The sequence below is a fragment of the Myotis davidii genome, unplaced genomic scaffold, assembly GCF_000327345.1.
Source record: "Myotis davidii unplaced genomic scaffold, ASM32734v1 scaffold59, whole genome shotgun sequence".
NCBI classification, from domain to species: Eukaryota; Metazoa; Chordata; class Mammalia; order Chiroptera; family Vespertilionidae; genus Myotis; species Myotis davidii.
Genome location: NW_006293001.1, coordinates 8,748,439 through 8,773,148, shown reverse-complemented (window position 1 = coordinate 8,773,148; position 24,710 = coordinate 8,748,439). Strand labels below are relative to the sequence as shown.

Genomic DNA, 24,710 nt, shown 5'->3' with positions numbered 1-24,710 from the left:
AGAGAGAGAAACAACAATTTGAGAGAACATTGATCAGTTGCCTCCCACACCCACCTTAACTGGTGATCCATCTCCCAACTCGGGTATGTGCCCTGATGAGGAATCGAACCAGTGACTTTTTGGTTCACAGGATGACGCTCAATCAACTGAGCTATACCAGCCAGGGCAATCCTTTATTTTTAGACACTTTCACAAAGAGATAGTCAGTGCATAAACTTTCCAGTGGAGAAGAATGAACATGAAAATCAGCCTCCAGCCATCAGCAGCTGCTCTGTTCAGGGCCTAGGATCCTCCTTGCCCAAATAGTGGGGTGGAGGCGTGTACTTCCCCAATTGTTAATATATATATACATAGTTGAAAGTATATATCCTTAAGATTTTCATTCTGATGAGTATGTTTGTTCAGAAGAGAACTTGTACTGTTTCTAATTAAATGTACTTATTTTACAAAGAGAAATTTAAGGGCCAAAATGGAGAAGTTATTCCCTTGAGATCATAACTAATTATGATACAGCAAGAATTAAATCTGGGGTCTTTTGTTCCAAAATGACATTTTACTATTGCCAATGTAAGAAACATCCAGACTTGTAGAGAATTTTTATAAGTTTATTTGAGCCAAACTGACAACACAAGCCACAGAGAAGGACCTCAAATGCTCTGGAGAATAACAGTTTTGCAGTCTCTTTTATGCATTTGAAATTAGAGGGCATGTAAGAAAGATCACATGGAGGTGGGAGAAGCAAGGCAGGGATCAGATGACAGGATAGTTAACAAGATTATGTGCTCTCTTGAGGGTCAGTGCCCCCTTCCATGGATATTACTTCTGGTATTTCAAAGGTGTGTTAACCTAGATGCACAAGAACAATGGACAGAGCTTCCAAACTCAGGGTCTGACTGGCCTTTCAGATCTGCAGCTGAAGTCCCTATTGTTAATCCTCACCCACGCCAATAACTTCACGAGAAAGTTATTGGCCTGGGCAGGGCTACCCGCCATGGCCTGCCGAGTTAGGAATTTATGATCAGATCCCCTGGGAGTTTACTTTCCACAGAAGCCCGTTTTTTTGTCCACACTATGCAGAACTCAGTGTCGTCGAGTAGTCAAACAATGAGTGCCTGTGATAGCTCTTCTGTTTCAATACATATCTGCAGATTTTATCTGAAGCCACAAAAGGACACAATTTGATTGCATTAAGATATATATTTCTTAAAGTGAATCTATGTGGTTAGAAGTCGGAATAGTGGTTACTCTTTGGGGGAAAGAGAGTGTCAGGATCCAAAAGGGTCATGGAGGGAGCTTTCTGGGACGTTGGTAAAGTTCTGTTTCTTGGTCTGGTGCTGGCTACATGGATTAATTTGTGAAAAAGTCATCTAAACGTAGACTTAATAATTTGTGTCTTTACTCTTTAATTTAAAAAGTGTACTTAGGCCCTGGTCGGTTTGGCTCAGTGGATAGAGCGTCGGCCTGTGGGCTGAAGGGTCCCAGGTTCAATTCCTGTCAAGGGCACATGCTCGGGTTGTGGGCTCGATCCCCAGTTGAGGGCATGCAAGAGGCAGCCAATCAATGATTCTCTCATCATGGATGTTTCTATCTCTCTCTCTCCCTTCCTCTCTGAAATCAATAAAAATATATTTAAAAAAATAAAAAGTGTACTTAGAAGGATGTAGATTGGCTAAGTGCCGTCTATCTGTAAGACCTTGAAGTGCTATGTTTTACCCACATTAAGAATTGAAAGCAGTAGTGGCAAGGTAGAGGCTCACAATTTAGAAGTCATATTTAATCCTCCACCTTTGTCCTTTCATTCTCTCCCGAAAGTCCAGTTTCTCCAACATACGCATATTTATTCAAGAGACATTTCAGGTAAAAATCTACCCCCATGGACATCTTTTGCCCAAATTATATGGAAGAGCAGATTTAGTAGGTTTCTGATTATGCCGTGAGCCTAGGGTTAGAGTGACTCACTGTGTAACCTTCTTCCCTGCTGTTATCAGATCTTTCCACCTTAAAGATGATGATAATTCCTTCTCTGAACTTTGCAAGGACATTGCATGTGGGTGGAGGAGGGGCTGGGGTGCTGGACACACAGCCACGAGTTGAGCAGAACTATTTCAGCTGTTCAGCATGTTTCTATACTTCTGCTCCCCGGAGTCTGAAAAGCATGTACAAGGCAGGTCCAAGCATATTTTTCTTGAAATGAATGTTAGCAAAGAAGGGAGTGGGAATTAATAGGTTTTTATCAAGAAAAAAGAGGAGGAGGCAGCTGAGTGCTATTGATGTAGAACTGACTATGGTCTGCCACCTAGTTCTCATTCTTTGATCTTTTGCCATGATTTCCACCTTTAAAAGTTTTAATTAAGGCTTTGCCGTAGAAAATATGGCATCCTTCTAAGCCCATTAGAGTCAGTGCAGTTCTTCCACTTTTATAGATTAAAAAAAATCTAAATCAATTATAGGAAACCTGTCCCATTGTAAATTTAAAACAACTATTAGCTTTCTAGAAATATAGTGATAGCTGTCTCAAGGTTCTGTATTCCCATTCATGAACTCCTTTTTTTTTTAACATGACAACTCACCATATGAAGCTGCTTTTTTTCTTTGCATACAGAGTTGCTAAAAAATTCGTTTGAAGTGTAGTGTAAATTCCTCATTTTCACTTTCCCTTTCCTGGTTCAAATAAGAAAAACATTAATTTTAAAAAAATATACATCAATTTTGACAATGAAAAATGTTCTCCTTGCATATTTTGAAACATTCAGAAATGGCAAGACCCTTGCTGACATTTTAAATTGGCCCACTGTCTTTAGCTCCCTATTTCCACTCCCCCTCCCAGTTTTATTGAGGTTAATAGACAAAATTGTAAGATACTTAAACTGTACAATATGATGATTTGATATACATATATATTGTGTAAAGATTCTCCCCATTGAGTTAAGTAACACATCCATCAGCTCACATATTTACCATTTTTTTTTTTTTTTTTTGGTGAGAATGCTTAGGTTCTGTTCTCTTAGTCAATTCAGTCATACAACACAGTGTTATCAACTATAGTCACCATGTTATACATTAGATCATTAGATCCTCAGCCCTATTCATGTCTAATGAAGATTTTGTACCTTTTTATCAACCTCTTCCTATTTCACCCACCCTACCCTGCCCTTGGCAACTACTTTTCTACTCTCTGTCTCTATGAGTTTGATATTTTTAAAATATATATATATTATTGATTTTTTACAGAGAGGAAGAGAGAGGGACAGAGAGTTAGAAACATCGATCAGCTGCCTCCTGCACACCCCCTACTGGGGATGTGCCCGCAACCAAGGTACATGCCCTTGACTGGAATCGAACCTGGGACCCCTGAGTCCGCAGGCCAACGCTCTATCCACTGAGCCAAACTGATTAGGGCAGTTTGACATTTTTTTTTGAGAGAAAACAAAAACAAAGGGACAAATGAGACTACTATAGCTATTAATGTGAGAGGTTGGTGTAAATGAAATGGAGACACAAGTATTGGCTCAGTACTTATTTTGAAGCCCAGAGATTAAATATTTTTTTCCATTGAATGATATTGGGAAACTCCTTTAAAAAATGTGCGCTTAGAAGCATTTTCATTGAAAAGATTCCGGTGCTACTACTCCCGTCTGCACCTACATTCCAGCCCTATCTCTAGTTCAGAGATCTGAATGTCAAAGTTAAAGAGAGATTTTAGAAAATGGGATTTTTTTTTTGCAGTAATTCAACCTGAGGGCTTTTAATTTAAGTTGTCATTTCCGGAGGAAAACCTGTCATACCTCTAAACCTGATAATGCTTCATTGACCTGCTACAGATAAGAGAACTTTCACCATAAAGGATTGAGTTGATTTTAATTTAGCTTAAAATTACTCCAGTAAGTATGCTGTCAAAGGAGAGATGCATAAATTTCATATTATATTTATATGTTCAGTAATTGATACACAGCATTTTTTAAAATATATTTTATTGACTTCTTACAGAGAGGAAGGGAGAGAGATAGAGAGTTAGAAACATCGATCAGCTGCCTCCTGCACACCTCCCACTGGGGATGTGCCCGCAACCCAGGTACATGCCCTTGACCGGAATCGAACCTGGGACCTTTCAGTCCGCAGGCTGACGCTCTATCCACTGAGCCAAACCGGTTTTGGCGATACACAGCATTTTTATATGTTTACCATTGTCAAGGAATAAAATCTGATTTAAGATCACCAAAGTTATTTCCATGTTATATGTATAAGTGAGACTCTGATTAATTAATGAGCTGTTTTTTCCTACCACAGACTTCTCTTATTGTGTTGCCTAGGCCCTAGAAAGTTATTTACTTGTACTTAAAGCAACTAATATCTATTGGAAATAAAAAGATAAGAATATTGAACAAGCCCTGGCCAGTGTGGCTTGGTTGGTTGGGGTGTGTTACTATACACCAAGGCGGTGCGGGTTCAGTTCCCAGTCAGAGCACATACCTGGGTCATGGATTCGATCCCCGGTTGGAGCCTGTGTGTGGAAGGGGGTGCTGGTCGATCCATGTTTCTCTCTCATATCAATGTATATTTCCCTCTCTCTCTCTCTCCCCTTTCTTTCTCTCTCTAAAATATCAACAATAATATTTTAAAAATAAATAAAAGCATATCTTTGGGTGAGGATAAAAATATATATTGAATCAGTTTCCCTTCTCTCCCCAAACTGTGACTTACATTGTTTAGCCCGCTTGGATTTGTCCCACGTAGTGTTCTTTTAAAAACAAGAATGTAAACTTATTGCCAACATTTGAAAATTAGGTGTTTATCACAAAAATCCAAATTTCTGGCTTCTGTTATAAAATTAGAGGCTGGTAATACCAAGACTAACTTCTCCCAGGATAATAATTGGCTGAAGCAGAGCAGTAGCTTAGTTATAGACCAATGTGAGTTCTTTAAATATGACCCATATTAATTTATTTGTATTACCAGCCTGGGCCCTGTAGGACTCCAAGTTTGAGAATCCTGTTTAAGGCAGGAATTGGGTTAGGTTAGGTAAGATTTTTTTATTTTATTTGTTAATCTTCATCCGAGGATATTTTTTCCATTGATTTTTAGAGAGAGTGGAAGGGAAGGAGAAAGAGAAAGTGAGAGAGAAACATCGATGTGAGAGAGACACGTTGATTAGTTGCCTCCTGCAACCCTTGACTGGGAATTGAACCTGTGACCCTGTGGGTCGCAGGCCAGTGTTCTAAGCCCCGAGGAACACCAGCCAGGGCTAGTTAAGATGTTGAAGGGAGCAAAAGAATTTTGGTGCTGTTGTCAGAAGGCTAGAATGACCTTCAAGCTTCATAGTCAAGAATCTAGGCTTTTGTTCAGACAGATAAGGGCTCTAATCTCTGCTCTGCAATTTCCTAGGTCTTGGAATTTGGGAGAAGTTGCTTAAATTTTCTTAAACGGCTTCCTCTTGTTGAAATGGAGATAATATCTCCCTCATAAGGTTGTTTTGAGAAGTATTAGAGTGTAGTTATTTCAAAAAATTTACTAAAATTCTGAGAAGGGTTGTACATTTGCATATTTTCAGCATTCATCTACATATTATCTACATTATCTGATTAAATTTCTTCTGAGAGTCAGTGATGACTCAGGCTGAATAAGGCTTCCTATATTATTTGGCTAGATTTCTGCATTCAAATAGCCATGCTTAAAAGTCACTGATACTTCAGAGGTCATTCCTAGAATGGATAATAAAAATGTAGCCCTGCCGAAACCGGTTTGGCTCAGTGGATAGAGCATCGGCCTGCAGACTGAAAGGTCCCGGGTTCGATTCCAGTCAAGGGCATGTACCTTGGTTGCAGGCACATCCTCGGTGGGGAGTGTGCAGGAGGCAGCTGGTCGGTGTTTCTCTCTCATCGTTGTTTCTAGCTCTCTATCTCTCTCCTTTCCTCTCTGTAAAAACTCAATAAAATATATTAAAAAAAAATGTAGCCCTGGCTGATTGCTCAGTGGTTAGAGCATTGACCTGTGGACCAAGGGATCTGAGGTTCAATTCCAAGTCAAGGGCATGTACCTTGGTTGCAGGTTCCCCAGCCAATGGATGTGTCTCTCTTACATCAATGTTTCTCCCTGTTTCTCCATATCTCTTCCACTCTCTAAAAATACATACATACATAAATAAATAAAAATAAGAAAAATGTAAAATAAAAGCAAAACCCCAAGTAAGTATTAAGAATCCTCTTTTCTGTGTGTGTTCAGAAAAGAGTTAAACCAATTTTCCCTGGACTGGAAAAATAGATTTGACCTAGAAAATCCTTCCATAGGTATATATTTTACAAATACAATTCATAACAAGGCCAACAGAAATCTTAGAATAATTGACTGAAGGTTCAAACTGTTTCAATCTTGCCTTTAGTTATCTTTTCTATACAGGTCTATAATGTTATTAGTATTATCCAAGACTTAGCACTCCCAAGGTCAGGGTTCTCCATCTGGCCTGCACATTAGAATTATGTGGGAGAGTTTTAAAATTAGCAATGCCCAGGCCCTCCTTCCAGAACTCTGATTTAATTGGTCTGGGGTGCAACGTGGACATCAATGTGAGCTTCTATCCCATGGCCTTATGTTAGCACTGTTTGTTAGTGGAGGGAGGGAAGATAACTTTCAGGAGAGCAGAGCCTGTTAGCAGGTCTGTCTATTATACCAATCTCCTATTTCTGACATTCATAGAACTAGTTCTCCTGGCTATAATGAACTGAGCTTTAACTTACGGACAAAGGAGAGAGAAATGACGCTGGGGCAAGTGTCTAATCAACATTCCAGCAAGAGAAGGAAGGTTCATGCTAACCATGTCTATTACAGCATAAGAACCATTTCCAGTAGGAAGTATTTTACACAGTAGATCTCTTTTGGTCATACTAAAAACCTCTGAGATGGATATTATTATTATTCCAACTTTATAGGTGAGTGCATTCTGGGAGCTTCTCTTTTCATCAGAATTAATTCATTGACCAAAATGGGTCTTGACACTTCATAAGTCCAAAAATAAAATGACACCTTCACTGCAGAGATTTGAAATTAGACATTATATCAGGTCTTTTAAGATTAAAAACAAAACTTGAACCTTTAATGAAGCTTCTTTGAAACAGCTGACTTTACATGGATAATTCTTCAATGACACCTTCCTTCACTTCCCTGCCTTTTTAGATTTGTTTTTTTATGAGACTTCTTGAGTACTAAAAGTTGGTGGCCTTTGTCATTGATTTCTTATTCCAATAGTCACATACCTAGTTCTTGGGCCAGAGGAGTATCTTTCATGAACAAAGGTTTACAGATTTTTGAGGAAACTTTGAAAGACCTAAGGCAGTGGTTCTCAACCTTCTGGCCCTTTAAATACAGTTCCTCATGTTGTGACCCAACCATAAAATTATTTTCGTTGCTACTTCAAAACTGTAATGTTGCTACTGTTATGAATCGTAATGTAAATATCTGATATGCAGGATGGTCTTAGGCGACCCTTGTGAAAGGGTCGTTCAACTGCTAATGGGGTCGCGACCCACAGGTTGAGAACCGCTGATCTAAGGGCATCTATTGTTCCACTCTCAGCTGTGGAGACCTCAGCTGTAAATATAAATACAGGTGGTCTCTAGCTCAACTATCCAATAATAGATAGATGCCTCTAGTCGTAGAGGTCTACTTTGTTCATGCTTCTTGAAAATTCAAGAAGGGCAGAACTTTTCTGAGGTTATTATACTTCATGAAGGACGCAGTGGGATCTGATGAACGGTAGAAAGAGAAGAAGCATGGAAATGAAAGTTTATACTATATGATGAAAAATGTCGGGTCATTAATAGAATGGACTCTGGGAAAGACAGAAGACTCCTTGACAGAAAGAGAAGGGTGGGTATTCTCTGAGGACTCACATAGTGGAGCCATCAATAACTACTGAGACTTATTACTTCTCACAAAAACTGTATGGGATAAACACTATTATTGGTCCCAATTTGCAGATAAAGAGACTGAGTCACTGGGAGGTTACCACCCAATGCGGTGTTGCCAAAGTCACACAGCTGGGAGAGTGAGAGTTGGGACTCAGGCAATGTAGCTCTTAATTGTCATGGTTGCCTGTGTAGGTGCAGGAGCTTTGTTACTGGGAGGCTCTGAAGGGAGAACTTGCTGAAAATACTATCTTTTCATAACCTCAGGAAGGCTCCCTTGTGCAGTGCTGCCTGCCCAGCCAAGCTTGCCCATGAAACGCCTTACACTTTGAATATGTACAAAAGCAGCAGTAAGAGCTAAACATTTCCTTTTTTTAACCTCCCCTATGGTTTATGAAGTAAAACAGTTACCTTAATCATCTCAGGGTCCAAGGGTTGGAACTTCGCTTTTTCCTAAGAGATTGTAAGCTGAGAAGGTTCTTAACTAAGAAAACACCTTTGCAAACGGGTAAAAAATTGACTACCTGGTGACCATCAATCCAGGACGCTCAGGACCTTTGGATTACAGACACAGTTCATCTATTTTGGCAGTCACCGAGGATTTCTGGAGACTGGCACATTTTTGTTAGCTGCCTCTTAAGTCACCAGACATGCGGATGTAGACTTGACATATGAAAATATAGTTTAAAAAATGCTGACGTTTCTTTGGGTAGAGTGACACATCCAAGAACAAATCATGCAACTTCATGTCCATTTTACTCAAATCACCAATGGTGTGGCTACTGACCAATGCAATCAAGTGTCTCCTGTTTCTCACACTATGCAATTTCTTAACACACTTTGCTCTAATAGTTTTTGCAATGCACCGAATTCCAGATGAGAGTGTTAAGAATTAAAGTGCTACAATATTTAGCATTTGATGTTTGCGGTTATAAATGATTTTTAGCGTGTAATAAAGAGGGGACATCCACTGGGGTATTCACATTCTTTGCTTCCAATAATGCCTTTTTATGGTAAAGTTGGGGTGTCTTATCCCAGAGCCCTTTCCAGCTTATACTTTCCCTTTTCCTTTCTCTGTGAAACTCTTGCCTTTGTTAACAACCTTCTTTTCTGAATTGTCACTTTTTGAAGTGACAATTATCCTTCAAGGACCAGTTTGAAAGCTGCTTCCTCCACGATGCCTTCTTTGGTCTCCCTGCTCTCCTTCGCAGCCTCCCAGCACTCAACATTGGCTGAGCATCACTCACATGGTACTTGGCCCAGCCTACCTGAGTTCACAGTTATAGCCATATGCATTCCACTTCCCTTTCTAGATCAGAGGTTGGCAAACTCTCTGTCAGTGGCCAGATAGTAATTATTTTAGGTTGTGTGGGCTGCATTGTCTCTGTCGTGACTCCTCAGTTCTGCTGTTCTAGTAGGAAAGCAGCCATAATCAGTACTTCAATGGATTAGTAGAGCCGTGTTCAGATAAAACTTAAATTTGGGGCAAGAAAATTTATTTTTAGTATTAATTTTTATTTATTGATTTTAGAGAGAGAAGAAGGGAGAGAGAGTGAGAGGGACAGCATGAGAGAGAGAAATATTGATTTTTATTTCACTTATTTATGCACTCATTGATTGATTCTTGTATGTGCCCTGACTGGGCATCTAACTGCAACTTTGGTGTATTGAGACGATGCTCTAACTAGCCAGGCTGGGCACGGAAATTTGAATTTCACATGTTTACATGTCATGAAATGCTATTCTTCTTTGGATTTTTTTCCCCAACCATGTAAAATTATAAAAACTATCCTTAGTTGTACAAGAATATAGGCAGCTGGTGCATTTGGTCTGCAGTTTGCCAAACTCTGTTCAAGATTAGTAGTCACTGGAAGACAAGGACCATGTAATTCCACACTCTGTTCCAGGAATCAAGGGGGGAAGGTGGGGGAGCGTGAGTGGATGGGAAGTAATCAACCAAGGACCTTGTATGCATATATACATGACCCATGGCCACAGAAGTGAGGGCCTCAATGAGAATTCCATTTGCATGTTTGAAGTATACCTGAGCTATCTAAGAAAAAAATTGATCAGAGTTAGCACTACCCCCAAGACTTCACTTTGTCAGTTTGAGATTTAGTTACTTTTCAACACATTGTACATTATAGGCAAATAGTAACTATATAGTATGTGTGTGTTTGTGTGTACATGTGTGTGTGTTTCTGTGCAAAAGAAAATCAAGCTTTGGGTGGGTGGGAAGAGATCAATCAATGAACTTGTACGCATATATCCATAACCCATAGACACAGGCAATAGGAGGGTGAAGGCCTGGGGTGGGAGGCGGGGTCAGGCTGGGAGAGGTTAATGGGGGAAAAAAAGGGACATATGTAATATTTCCAACAATAAATAATTATAAAAAACATTAGACAACTTTGTGTCTATTTCATACACTTGGTATAAAATATTTTAATAGCCAAATCAACATTATTTGTAGAATTAATGTGGTGTGAAAAGAAGACATGGCTGCATGCTTAAAGAAATCAGAAAATCTAAGTGGTTTATGACCATTTTATTTATTCTCTTATCCTTTTAGCTATAAAAAATTTGGAGGAAAAAAGTGATGGATTTGCTTGTGCAACTTTAAAACATATATACATATTTAATTTATTTTAGAGAGGAAGGGAAAGGGAGAGATCAATAGAAATATCAATGATGAGGGAAAATCACTGATTGGCTGCCTCCTGCATGCCCCCAACTGGGGATTGAGCCTGCAATCCAGACATGTGCCCTGACCTGCAACCCAGGCATGTACCCTGGCCAGGAATCGAACCGTGACCTCCTGGTTCATAGGTCAAAACTCACCGCAAGCCACACTGGCCAGGCTGATTGTGCAACTTTACATAAGCAGAGTCAACCCATTGAAATGCTGTTGTCATGAAAGGGCCTAATGAGTAATGTGGCGAACCCTTTACCTGAAGGTTTACACAAAAAACCCTCCTGAGTTAATTTGGAGTATAAATGTTTTAAATTACATATTTACTTTTGAAAGTTGAGTAAGTAGGGGTTTTACCAGTGTTCAGAAAAAAAAGCAAGAGATCCGGAAGCCCCAAAGGAGGACAAAGACATGAGACGATCTGGAGGAACTTTTCAGTTTATGTGATTGCCAAATAGATTTTCCCATGACAAGAAAGTAGAGTAAAGCTGGCTCTCTATTGTTGACTTCCATTTCCCTTTCTCTTATTGTTCAAATGTTTATTTTCTATCATTTACATTCTTGTAAATGACCCTCCTGATAAGTGTAGTACCCCCCTGGCACCATGCATTGTTATTGCAATGTTATTGACTAGATTTATGGGGGGTGGGGGTGGGATCATTTTGTAAATTATATAAATGTCTGATCACTGTGCTGTACACCTGAAACTAATATAAAATAGTACTGGATGTCAACTGTAAATCAGGTTCTGACCATGTCACTTGCTTTTTGGTGACTTTATAGAAAATTGCCCAAATGTCCTGTCAACATAAGGACATCCAAACTTGTAAAGAGTTTGTATGAGCTTATTTGAACCAACTGTTGAAGTCTGCCAGGGAGAAAGATCTCAAATGCTCTGGAGAATAGAGTTTGAGGTTTCATTTATGACTATGTGCTCTCTTGAGGGTGGTCACGCTTTAGAAGGAGGGGTCTGAAAGGGGGCATTTCAAAGTTGTGTTAACCTAGATGCACAGAAACAATGAACAGGGTGTTGGTTAAGGCAAATATAAGCCTTTCACTAAAGAAGTTATTGGCGTGGGGCATGAATTTCCACTATGATCTACCCAGTTAGGAATTTATGATCAGATCACTGTGACATTATTTTTCATAGAACTCAGTTCTTAAGCTATGAAGAATAAGGTAGGTCATCAAAAAAACTTCGGAAACTATCTTATGGCCAATAATAGTAACTTAATCGTTTTTTTTCTCTTTTCATAAAGATAATATGTGTTCATTGTGGATAATTTAAACAATATAGAAAACCTACAAAAACCATCCCAAATCCTACCATTTGGTGCTAAGCACTTTTTTTTTATTTAAAAAATATATTTTTATTGATTTCAGAGAGGAAGGGAGAGGGAGAAAGATAGAAACATCAATGGTGAGAGAGAATCATTGATTGGCTGCCTACTGCATGCCCCCAACTGAGGCTGGAGCCCACAACCAGGGCATGTGCCCTGACCAGGAATCGAACCATGACCTTCTGGTTCATAGGTCATTGCTCAACCACTGAGCCATGCTGGTCGGGCATGCTATGATTCAGTGATCATTCTTTCAAGCAGAATTCATTCTCAGTCTTGATCTTATGCTTCCTTCTCTCTCTCTCTCCCCTCTCTCTCTCTCTCTCCCTCCCTCTCCACACACACACATCCTTTAACAAAACAGCATATGCTATTCTGCAAACTGATTTCATAAACATTTTATGAAGATAAAAATGTTTAATATTTCCAATAGGCTAATATTTTGAATGTCTAATAACTGAGGTAACATGGCAGTGAAATTAGAGTCAAATTATAAGTAAGGGATTTTATGAAAGGCAAATAAAGTTTTTTAAAAAATTTTAATTTGTAAGATCCTAGTTCTCATACCTTTTCTTTTCTGTTATAACTAAGGCAATTATCTAGTTATTGGTTGACATAACTAAACAAGTTAGAAGGAGAATAGAGAGAAGACTTCCCATGACTGGTTAGTGAAGACAGGAGCCAGATGCAAACCAGCCCACTCTGAGGCAGCAGCAGCAAAGTCTCTCAGGTATGGAAAATATCCTTATCTTTCTCCACCTACTGGAAGGGGCAGTGCTGGAAGAAGAGAATTTGCAAGTCTCTCTTCTAGAACCTCAATTTCCTTTTTCTGTTTAGATCCTCACCCAAGGATATATTATTTTAAATATATTTTTAGAGAGAGAGGAAGAGAGAAAGAGATAGAAAGAAAGAAAGATCAATGTGAGGGAGAAACATTGATCAGCTGCCTCATATACTAGTACATGCCCCCACCAGGGATTGAACCCACAACCTAGATAGGTGCCATGACCAGAAATCAAACCCACACCTCTTGGTGTACAGGAGGATACTCCAACCAACTAAGCCACCTAACCAGGGCTCTAATTTTCCAATCTGAAAAACAGTAAGGACTTTTATCATAAAGAGTCACATAAGTAGTAAATCAATCTTAAAAAATGAAGTTTGGAGCTACTGGTCAAAAAGTGTCCCACCAAGTTACCCACAATTCTCATGGTCAGTCAAATCAGATGGCAGCAGAATCAGGGCACATCTGCTTATCAAGCATTGCTAATGGCAGGATGTATTTTTATCCTAATTTTTAAAAGTTTCCTATTTATCCTAATTTGCCTTTTAGGTTGAGATATTTCTAAATTTTCATATTATTTTTATAAGTTGTCCCCTTTATGTTGATAGAATGTACAAATTCTGAAGTATTGCTACATTTTAATTTAAACTGTAATATATCATCCAAATGTTGTCTTGCAAGATATTCAAATATAGTGAGTTTTTCTTTTTGTGATGTATTTGTTACTAAAGAGGTTCCTGTAACAGTAAGGTGCTCTGCAATCATTAGGAAGAACATATTATGCTCTCAACTGGAAATTAGAATTTTGGAAAACTTATATCTGTGATTGGGAGCTTGATAGCTTAACAATACATAAAGACTTTGGAAGAGTTTTGTGGTAATATTAGTCAATGTAATTTTTAAAATTTCATAATAAAATGTATCAACTTTTAGAAAAACTACAGAACAGTGAACTAATATTTCCCAAGAGACCAGTGAATAATATTACAAAATCCATTCAAAGTGATAGACCAATGGATTTTACTATAACTGAAGATGAAAAGTTCCTTGATATGGCTTCAGATTCTGTATTATAATTAATCTTGAAGAAACTAAACTTTTTGAGTTTTGGTGTAGTATCAGAGAATAGTCTCAACTATACAAAAATTTTTTTAAAAAAATATAAAACAACTGTTTAAAGGCATTGGAGAGAACAAGACATTTAGCAATGAGAGACCAAGATAGAAGGGGAAAACATTGAGGCAAGACCGAAATTCTCTGCTACTTTTCTTCTCAAGGCATTTCCAATTTGTAAACTGCTCTGAACTAAGATGTCTGATGGAAACTGGACGCTAAAGTGTTACAAAATTAATCATAGCTTTTGGTAGTATTATGATGTTAGTGAGATAAACATTGGAGTTAGGCCATTGAGGAGGAGGAATGACTACATTTTGTAGTAGAAATAGACCAGATGAACCTGAAACGTCTTGTGCCAGAAAGTAAGGAAGTGCTTAAAACAAAGACAAAAACCCCCCCCCCCCCACAATGATGGCTGTATGCCAAAGAGACCTAGGAGCCAACTGAAAGAGCTCACAATGACCAAAGCTAGAACCACTTGAGCAATAAATTTAGTAGTATTGAGTTATAATCTAAACTATAAAATAAATATATATTATTCCATATTGATATAAATAAATTATTGAATAAGTAAATAAGTAGGGGTGAATAGTTAAATCTATCCATGAAGAAGCATTCCCCCACTTCACTCTCAGGAGATGGGGTATAAAACTTGCTATGCCTTAAGTGTGAGTTGGCCATAATGACTTCCTTATAAAGGCTTGGGGTGGGCATGAGCTGGGTGGAAGGGGGGCAATGAGGGAAAAAAGGGGGGTCATCTGTAATACTCTCAACAATAAAGATAAATTAAAAACAAAAGAGTGCAGAATGAGAACGGGGAAAAAGAATGACTACTATGGAGAAATTTGACTAACAATACTTCAGCCAGGTGATCAAGATTAACATCAACATGGTAAGTCATGTTGATGGTATGCACTCTTGATAAAATGTGAGGAAAATGGCCCTTTATCTCTGTAGTCTTGCCCCCAAGACCCATAACTCCATTCTAATCATCAGAAAATATCAGACAAATCCCAATTAAGGGGCATTATTCAAAATACCTGAGCAGTATTCCTCAAAACAGGACTAGATCATGCTCTACCAAAAACAAAAACAATGCCTGAGAAACTGTGACAACCAAGAAGAGCCAAAGGAGGCATGCTGACTGCATGTAATGTAGTATTCCGGATGGGATCTGGGAACAGAAAAAGCACATTAGGTAAAACTAAGGAAATGTGCATAAAGTATGGACTTTAGTCCATAATAATGTATCAATAATGACTAATTAATTGTTACAAATGTACCATGCTAATGTAAGTTGTTAATAATATGCTAAAAGGTGTGTGGGATATGTGGGAGCTCTTTGTACTGTTGTTGCAATTTTTATGGAAATCTACTCTATAATTAAAATGTTTATTTAAAAAAGAATTTGAAAAGTACAAAGTTTATTGGAGGAGATATGAATGTAGACAGTATCCTAATGAAGGTGAGTGTTTGGTGGGATGGGGTTATCGAAAAGAAAGAGGCCTCTGGGAGAGTTGGAGGAAATTTTACCACAAAGGAGAAAACGTTTGATCTGAGGCTTGAAGAAAAAATAGCAGTTGGTCCACCAGAGAGAAGAGGGGAAAGAAGTACTCTTCCTGTTTAGTTTGCATTTACTTAACCGTCACTGAAGCGTGAGAGCTGATATGCATCCTCTCCATGCTTCTTGGCATGCCCATGTTAATGTCTGTTCCTCCTGAATGGATTCTGACCTATGGAATTGTAGTCCTTTGTCCAAAGGATTGCCCAGGTATTAGGAAAATGAAATGAGCAGAAGTGTTTTTAAATTGGATTTTATGATTCCGTTCTTGATCTAAAGGTCTGAAATCCAATGTAAAGATTATGTTGTCACAAATCAGGGTTTCAGGACCTTGAATTAGTGAAATTTGATGGCAGATAATTCCTTGTGATGGTGGTGGTGGTGGTTGTCCTGTTCATTGTAGGATGTTTAGCAGCATCCCTGGTCTCTACCCACTAGATGACAAAAGAACCCCCACCCTCAACAATCAAAAAGGTCTCCAAATATTGACAAATGTCCCAATGGAACAGAGATATACTGATCCTTTTAAAACTTGGATTGCTTTTTTTTTTTTTTTTACTATTTTTATTTTTTATGTGTGTGTTGGATATTGAGGAATCCTCACAATTTTAAAAAAATCTTTATTGTTGGCAGTATATGTCCCCTTCCCCACCCCCCATGACCTCTCCCACCTCCCTCCCTACCCCCAGGTCTTCACCACCTTATTGTCTGTCTATGGGCTATATAAATTCCCTGGTTAATCTCCCCACCCACCGCCCCCTCCACTTTCCCTCTGAAATTCATCAGTCTGTTCCATAGTTCTATGTCTCTGGATCTAGTTTGTCAGATTCCTTGCTGTATTTTGGCACTTTTCTGATGGTTTCTATCTGCCTCTGTTTTGTAAGGGGCAGAGATCCACACAAGCTTGTTCAAGCAAAAGGAGGATTATTAGTTGGATATACTAGGTTAGGAACTAGATCTAGAGCATGATCAGGAATATAGGCAGCCCCATGAACCTCTGCCTTTCTCTCACCTAATCTTACCCTCAAAGCTGGGAAAGTAGATAGTATGTTTGAGGAACTAAGTAGAGGACAGTGTGGCTAGACTGTCATATGAGATTGAAAAGATGGCCATGGACCAGATTGTGCAAGAGCTTGTAGATCATGCTAAAACCTTTGAATTTTATTCCAGGAATAATGGGAAAACTATTGGAGTGGTATAGCCAAGTGATTGATAGGGTCAGCATGACTCCCCCAAATTATTCTGACAGCAGAGGGAGAAGCTTTGTGGGGGCCATGGGAAGACAAGTGTGACAAGAGTTGGGTGAGGGAAATAAAGAAAGCTATGAGGGCATATAGAAGGGCCTCCTGGCTGGCCAGATCTCAGAGGAGCCCATCTAGCTAAACAAAACACTGTAGAACTACTGCCTAATTCATAGCAACTATGAGTAAGAATTCTGATGAAGATCAGGCCAAAGGTTGGTTTGAGCAGTTGAGATGTCATGTTAAACTTTGCTAATTGATGACACTGAAATGCCTGAATTAGAAAAAGGATACTCAATGAGATTGAGTTCTTAGACACCAAAAACCATGTGGGAATACAGAACCTACTGGCCTGAAACACCTGAAAGGCCAGAATGAGGAAGTCCTGGAGAGCTTGAAAAAAGTTGAGGACTTAATCCAAGGAGAGCATGCCAACCAATCAGACATGAGAAGGCTGGTTACCTGGGGCAAGTAGGCCTGGCTGTATTACCACCTGGGCAGGCTGGCAGAAGCCCAGATCTACCTGGAGAAGGTGGAGAACACTTCAGGAAGTTTGCCAGTCCCTCCTGCTATAGAATGGAATGTCCTGAAGTGGACTATGAGGAAGAATGGTGGGCCTTGCTGAAATGTGGAGATGAACAGGTCAGGGCTCTGAAAGTGGACCCTGAAAACCCTGAATTCAGCAGTGGGTATGCAATCACCACCTATGGTCTGGTCAGCTTTAACAAAGTATCACAGATTAGTGTGACTTTTCCTGCACCTCCTTAAAAAGGCCATCAGGCTAAATCCAGAAGAAGCATATACTAAGGCTCTCCTCACCCTGAAGCTTCAGGATGTAGGACAAGAAGTTGCAGGAGAAAAGTACATTGAAGAAGCATGGAAAAAGTCCTAGCAGACCTAAATCTTTCAATATGTGGAGTCTTTTTCCCCCCAAAAAAGACTCCTAGATAAAGCTCTTTGGTTCTTAAAAACAGCCTTTCAGGCCACACCCTTCTCTGCCTTCCTGCATCACTAGACAGGGCTTTGCTATAGATCACAAGTTTTTCAAATATAGAAAGCTACAAACTGGCATTCTAGAGGACAGGATAGAGAGCATGTTGACAGAGTGACAGGATTAGCTGGAGCTCATTTTGAACTTGCTCTGGAACAAACACCCACATTTGACATTGTTTATATACTCCTAATAATGTACGTAGAAGCAGGCAACTATAGAAATGCTGAAAACACTTATCAAAAAGTGTTATATGCATAAAATCCCTTGAAGAAGAAAAACTGTAAGAGATATATTTCTACTATGGCTGGTTTCAGGAATTTCAAAGGAAATCTGAAGCCGATGCAATGATCCATTATTTAAAAGCACTAAAAATAGAAGAGGCATCATTAGCAAAGGATAAAAGTATCATTTATTTGGAGAAATGAATTAGATGTAGACAGCTTGAGCATCCTGGGATCATGTACAAATTGAAAGGAGCAATGATTAAAGCACTGGAGTATTATGAGCAGGCCTTGAGGCTAACTGCTCACTCTGAGAACTCTGAGGGACATGCTTGTTAGGCACTGAAATGTGGACCACTGTCACATTTCACTTGATTTTAGGTTAGCATGTACTAATTATCTTTTCTGCTTATTGCTTTCAGAAACATATTATGCAATCCACAGTGAATTATGATGATATAATTTTTGAACGGTTACTCAAACTTGGTAAAATATTAGTTGTATTCAGAAAATAATGGACCAGCCCTGGCTGGTGTGCCTCAGTGGATAGAGTGTCAGCCGGTGGCTGAAGGGTTGTGGGTTCCATTCCAGTTAAGGGCTAGTACTTTGGTTGTAAGCTCAGCCCTGGTTGGGATGCTTGCAGGAGGCAACCAATGGATGTGTCTCTCTCACACTGATGTTTCTCTATGTCTCTCCCCCTCCCTTCTACTCTCTCTAAAAATGAATGCAAAAAATATATTCGGGTTAGGATTAACAAAAACAACAAATAAAATCAATGAGAATATATCCTCAGCTTTAGGATTAATTAAAAAAAACAGTGAAACAATATATATGTCTTTGTGGGTGAGAGAGGAGAAGGAGGAGGAAAAAAGGAAGAAGGAGGAGGAGGAAGAGAGAAATCATTTCTTTGTGAATGCTATATAATAGAAATAACAGTTTTTCTCCCAGTAGATTTGTAGCAAATAAAATACTGTATTTACATTAAAAGAAGAGGTGGGAGCTTGGGAAGGGATTAACCAAATAACTTGTACACATATATGCATGGACCCAGACAATAGTTTGGTGAAGGCCTTGGGTGGGGGTGGTTTCAAGCTAGAAGGGGTCAAAGGGAAAAAAAGGGGATATTTGTAATACTTTTAACAATAAAGATTTTTTAAAAAAGGGCCTCATAATTCAGAATGGGGAATTAGGGAGGACTTCTTGGAAGAAGAGACATTTTAGACAAGACTGGAAAGTTGAATAGGAGTTAACTAGATGAAAGAAAGTTTTAGGAGGGGAAAAATGTTCTAGACAGTGGGAATTATAGGAACAAACACTGGGAGATGAGAGGAACTGTCCTCATGGAACTTATGATTTAATGCAAAGTTACACAAACTTAAAAAAATAATTTTATTTTACTTTAATTTCAAGCTTACAGAAAAGTTGCAAGAAACTCCCACATACTCTGCTCATTTGTTTCCTCTTTCTCCCTATCACACACTCTCTTTCTCCAACCCTCCTCCCTCCACACACACTTTCCACCCCACCTTGAATTATTTGTGAATAAGTTGCAAAAATAAGGTTCCTGAACCCCTAAATAGTATTTCCTAGGAACAAGGACATTCTCTTACAACCAATATCAGACAATTTAATATTATGGTACTATTATCCAAATTACAGTCCACATTGAAAATGCTACTTATTTCCCCAAAAATGTCGTTAGAGCTTTATTTCTCCCAGTCCAAGTCCAACCCAAGGCCATGTGTTACATTTAGTTGTCTCATCTCTAAAAAGTTTCTCAGACTTCTTGTCTTTCATGACCTTTGCCAGTTTTGATGAGTACAGGTTAATTATTTATAGAATGGTCCTCAGTTTATGATTGTCTAATGCTTTCTCATGATTAGATTCAGGTTATGCATTTGTCAGGAATGGACCACATAACCAATGTTGTGTCCCTTTTAATCAAAACATCAGGAGGCACGCCATGGGGTATCTGCTGTGTTTACTGCATTTCTGAAATCTTGATGCTTTAACATCTGCCCTATGTGCATATGCTGGACACACCTTGTTCTGGGCAGCCTGACAATATGTCTGAGTCCCCTTGCCTTGACCTTCTGCCTCCCTCATTGTCTCCCCATGGGAATTCTCTCTAGGGAGTGATCTTCAAAGACAAAACTAGCTAATCCTAGACTTGCTTACCCTGCCTATTCCTTCCCTCTGAAACCATAGTTGAGATGCTTGTCCACGGTTCCTCCCTTTCTCTTTCTGAGTGAAGACTTCAGTGGTTCGTTATGTGGCCCCCAGTGGTGTGACCTGTATTCCCTCTCTTGGGATCTGTGATGCTTTCAATGGCACTTGTCTCCTGATCTGTTGACCTTCCCATACCTAAGTAATAATAAAATCTATTAAAAAAATCTATTAAAACACCTGCCAGTTTCTATTTTTATTTTACTAGAGGCCCAGTGCATGAAAAGTCATGCACTGGATTAGGGGGTGGGGTGCGTCTCTCAGCCCAGCCTGCCCCCTCTCACAGTCCGGGAGCCCTCAGGGGCGGGAGGTGACCTGGCGATCAGGGGAAGGCAACGCCCCCATCACACCTCTGCTGCTGCCACTGCCAGCAGTGCAAGCCTCAGCCGGCCCTCGTTACCTGAGCCTCAGGCTGGCCCTGGGCAGCTGGGCAGCTGCCATCCGAGGCTTGCCTCTGCCTTGGCCAGTCCTGCTTGCCTGAGCCTCAGTCAGTGGGGGGTGCAGGAGGCCCCGAGGCCCCAGGTGGGGCTGAGCACTACTATCTTATGGCTGTAGGTGCTGCCATCTTGTAAGGGTGTGATGGTCAATTAGCATATTCCCTCTTTATTATATAGGCTATTTTTAGACCATTAAATACCTTTATTATATGATCTAAGATAGGAGGGAGGGGGGTTTGTTGCCTTTCCAAGCCTTGAATTTCCTCAGCTAGAACTCCATCCAGCCCCTTGCCCTGCAGCACAGAGCCATCTGCCCCGCCACATTGACCTGGAGTTGGAGCCATGCATGTAAGATGCTTGCCCTCCTCTAGGAGACTGCTGATTTTGGCATTCTTTCTCCTTTCATCATATTTCTTCTGACTTTTCTTTGATTGTTTTTTGTTTGTTTGTTTGTTTAAAATCTCTTCCTCCTCAGGAGTCAGCTTGGCTCCATTCTTGGGGCCCTGGGGCTGTGACAGCAGGACTCATATCACTATGGATGTGGTATGCTGTCAATGAGTACAATGCAGTTCTTTTCTAGGGTCTTGTGCGGACCAGTTTGTTATTGGATGTGCTGTAGATAACATCAGTAGTCCTAGTTTTGCATGTACTAGTACAATACTCTGAGCCCCAGGAGAAATTGTCTATGTCCAGCCTCAGGCCATGGTGCTTCTTGTTGCCTCCCTGCACGCATGTGTGTGTGGCAGGAGCTAATCTTACTGTGGGCAGCAGGACATCCTTGCTCATATTTTGCTTCTTAGGGTAGAATTTTCTTTTGTCCCCAGTCTTGCAGTGCTTGTCAGCTGTCCCGAGAGATACCCATGGCTGCAAAGAGCACTGTTTTAATTAATAAGTAATTTGTGGGGAGATACTTCAAACTTTTTTAAAAAACACGTTTTCATTGATTTTAGGGAGAGAGGAAGAGATAGTGGAGAGAGAGGGGGAGAGAGAGAGAGAGAGAGAGAGAGAGAGAGAGAGAGAGAGAGAGAGAGAAACATCGATGGGCTGCCTCATGCACACTCCTTACTGAGGATCCAGTCTGCAACCTGACAAGTGCCCTGTCAGGGAATTGATCCTGGTGACCTCTTGGTGCATGGGACGATGCTCAACTGAGCCACACTGGCCAGGGAGCTCAGACTATTTCTTTTTTAACCTAGATGGATAATAAGAAATATATTTTACATGGTGACACACACATGTACATTTATCTGAAATAAGAGTTTAGTGAAACAAATACATATCCTTTTAATTTGAAATTTATTTTAGTTCCTATTCTATTTCATTTGGAAATAATTCTGTATGACTACTAAATTGATTTCATAACTGTCTAAGAGTCTAATATGTAATGACTTTTGTTTGAAAGCACTAGTCTGATGGAAATATCACTTTGACTCATTTGCTTGCAGAATGGGAAATAGATGGATAGATGTGTGTGTGTGTGTGTGTGTGTGTGTGTACAAAACTGACAGCTAGCACTTTTATAAGGCTCTTGCCATAATTCAGATCAGAGAGGTTGGTGACTACAGGTAGCGAGGTTGAGAGAAGTGGGTGGGTTTGAGAGAAAAATGAGTGGATTACGGAATGTGAGTTAACAGAATTTCTGGGTAGAATTAATAGAAAACTGAAGTTGGATTTTAGTCCAGGAGATTTTACAACTTCATTACATTGCAGAAAGCAGAAATTGGCCCAGGATAGGGAAGAATGCTCTGAAAATATTTCCGTTGATATGCATAAGTAAAATAATACCGTCAAAACTATATCAAGGAAGTCAATTAACATGAATTTACTAGAATAAATTTCACTTTCAGCACTTTCTTCTCTCTTTTGGCTAACCACTCTGTCAAGTCTTATATGCACACATGCAGAGAGAAATGTGGAAAATAAAGATATTACACTTTTGCATTATATAGAAACAATGCTGGCTTAAATCACAACTGCGCTCACCGGGGCTTTCTCAGATGCCGATCTTTAGATTTAATCCTCCAGATACAGCAACTAGCATTCCCACCTGTGGACAACGGCGATAACACGCGCATGGTGCGGGCTGCAAAAGATGCCTGTTTTCCATGGCACGAGTTTGAGAAAAAAAATCTTTTTTTTCTCGTGAAAAAGAGTATGGATGTGTGAGTTTACAGACACAGTGTTGGAAATGACGGACCTTGTGGTGAGTCGTCTCTTATCCCCCACCTTTATCTCCTCCCCTCCCTCCCGCCCTCCCTCCATTCTTTCCCCCTTCTCCGGCGTTATTCTGGGATTAACGGCGGGGTCGGCCCAGTACACAAACGCAGCTGGCTCCGATGGTCAGCCCGAGCCCCGCTGCGCAACCACGTCAGGAATTCCAGTAAGTTGGCAACACAGGAGCACAAAGACAACAACAATGAGGAAAACCCTTCAGTGCAGAAAGGAATGTTTGGAGCCCCGGCGGCTACAGTGAAAAGACAGGCGCGCGCGCGCCCATGAGCTCGCGCCCGCGCTCAAGCCCTCGTTAAATCACCCGCGGAGACGAAAGCGCAGCTTTGCGCCCCCTCGCAGTTTCCCTCCCTCCCCCCTCCCCAATTTCGTCTCCCCCCACTCGCTTCCCGGCCCCCGCTGCCCCGGGTCCCCAGTCCTACCTCCTCCTCGGAGCAACACTGCGCTAAACTGTGCTGGGAGCCAAGTAAGGTTTCAGTGGCTCTGAGCAGGGCGCTCTGGATTTCCAAATTCTCACACCTCGATAAGAAAGTCACGAACTCTCTCCGCCCTTTCGCACACCCTACTCCTTTGAAATCTTAATTTTCTCTTTCTGTGTCTATTTGCCCCTCTCTCTTTGTGTGTTCCAAAAAATAATACCCGTCACCGTCCCTCTTCCTCCACCCGCACCCCCAGCTCCGCAAAGCTTCACCAACCCCCCAGGCCCACGGGAGGTACGCGATCCGCGCTATCGGGAGTAGCAGAGCCCCAGGTGGCCGGTGCCCTGGAGAAAAAGGGATGGCATGAACTGCCAGGTTCTTGCCCCCGGGGAGGGTGAGATGGAGGGACCCTGCCCGGGGATTTCATGGAAACAGGGCTGCCGCCACCGTCACAGCCCCGTTAGCCGACAGAAAGGACTCCTCACTCTTTGGACCAGGACCCAGTGCCTGGGACCCTGGGGCAGAGTTGGCCCAGAGACCCGGGCGGGAGATCCTGGGGCGATCCTAGTCCCGGAAACATCCCCTCCTCACACAGGGCTCCCAGGGCCAGGAACTAGGTTGCACCGGCCCTTCTTTTTTTTTCTGTCGCCTCTGGTGTCACGTACCGGCGGAGGAGGATGCTCCGAGGGTGAGTGTGAGGTTCACTTGAGTGCCCTGGGGGGTCGCCCTCCCACCCGCCAACCAGTCTAATGCTGCCCAAAGAAGGGAGCCACGGGTTTCTCTGAACCTCGTACGTGTTTCTCCTTCATATACCAGGGGCACCAGCACGGTGGAGATGTTCATTCTTTTCACTTTGCTTCCAAACGAACAGGCTTGTAAGAAGCGCCGTCTGGCTGTGGCACCTGCAGCGCTGGTACTTAGGAAAACTAAACAAGGATCCAACCTGGATCCTTGTGGATTCAACCCCCTCCACAACTAGTGAGACACACAGAGCACCCCATCTCAGCGCCTCAGCTTCCTGGGGGAAACCAGGGGGTCCTAGAGGACGTAGGAATTGCAGAGCAGAGAATGGCCACCGATCTCTCCAGCAGGCTCTTGACTCCTTCCCTTCCTTCTCTTCTTCCTCCTTAGACTGGTGCCGGTGGCACATTTCAGAGGCAAATCTTGCCGGGAAGCCGTGCCGCCGTGTAAGCGTGTCGGTGTGAGTCTTCGCATGGGAGCGCGTGACTGTGAGGAGTCTGTGCGCGTATGAATGGAAGCGTGTCGCGGAGAAGTGTGCGTGCACGTGGGCTGGGTGTGTGTGTGCGCGCGCGAGTGTGTAAGTCGGCGTCCGTTTGCTAGTGAGCGCGTGCAGCTGTGTGAGCGTGAGGCTGTATGCGTACGTGTGTGAGTGTGTGCGCCTATGTTCGAGTCCCACTCCTCCCAGCGCTGCAAAGTGCAGGGGGCGGGCCGGGCGGCAGGGGGCCTGCCCCGCCGGATTCCCGCATGCTAGTTCCGGGGCGGTCGGGTCTAAAGGGCTTTATGCTCTGCCTGGAGGGTGGGGACTGGCGCG

At 41.3% G+C, this 24,710-nt stretch overlaps 2 pseudogenes; both read left to right on the top strand.

The window, feature by feature from the left end:
- The window catches only part of LOC102764370, a 27,849-nt pseudogene extending 11,166 nt beyond the window's left edge, over positions 1-16,683 (top strand).
- Positions 16,684-16,757: 74 nt separating this feature from the next.
- LOC102764084 lies at positions 16,758-18,186 on the top strand (annotated as a pseudogene).
- Positions 18,187-24,710: the final 6,524 nt, after the last annotated feature.